General features: G+C 38.7%; 1 protein-coding gene across 1 annotated transcript in view; it reads left to right on the forward strand.

The window, feature by feature from the left end:
• The window catches only part of LOC106870263 (WD repeat and coiled-coil-containing protein), an 88,405-nt gene that overhangs the window by 23,439 nt on the left and 64,170 nt on the right, over nt 1–796 (forward strand). The gene's annotated exons all lie outside the window — the stretch shown is intronic.

The raw sequence follows: 796 nt of genomic DNA on the forward strand, positions 1-796 counted from the left end.
AAGTCACAGAGAGGGTCATAGCCCAACTAATTAGGGAGAGAGTCAGTCTAGACGAGATGCAGTTTGGGTTTGTGCCAGGGAAAAGCACCATTGACACTATATTTCTGGTAAGACAGCTGCAGGAGAAATACCTAGCCAAAGATGATCCTCTGTACCTGGCTTTCGTTGACATGGAGAAAGCCTTTGACAGTCCTCCAATCCCTTATCTGGTGGTCAATGTGGAAACTAGAGATAGATGAGTGGTTAGTGAGAACTGTACAAGTCATGTACAGGGATGCTGTCAGTAAGGTGAGGGTTGGCAACGAGTACAGTGAAGAATTCCAAGTAGGGGTCTACCAAGGATCAGTCCTCATCTAATCCACTACAGTGGTTCTCAACCACTTTTTGCCTATGAACCCCTTTGATTACTATTTTACTTGGATCTACCCTCATAGCCATTTGATGTTTTAAAAAATCCTATATTTGTATACTTGAATGTTATAATGAACTGTATTAAAAAAAGTGCTAAAATATTTTGTGTATTGTGTTGAAGTACAATCAATTTACTGTGCATGAATTTTACCAAACAAAATCTTATATGTTCCATGGTTAAGAACCACTGAACTACATTATAGCCCACGAATGCATTAGTAGTTACTGAAATGAAACATCTCGTGTTGTTGTGTAGCTCCAGATTAACCCAGACTGAGTTGACCTGTGAGCAAAGGCGTTCCAGTCATAATCAGCCTTTTTTATTTTAAGACAGTTTATCTACTATTACAATATCTAATGTACCTTTTTTCCGATAGTAGAGTTA

Source organism: Octopus bimaculoides, chromosome 3 (genome assembly GCF_001194135.2).
Source record: "Octopus bimaculoides isolate UCB-OBI-ISO-001 chromosome 3, ASM119413v2, whole genome shotgun sequence".
Lineage (NCBI taxonomy): Eukaryota > Metazoa > Mollusca > Cephalopoda > Octopoda > Octopodidae > Octopus > Octopus bimaculoides.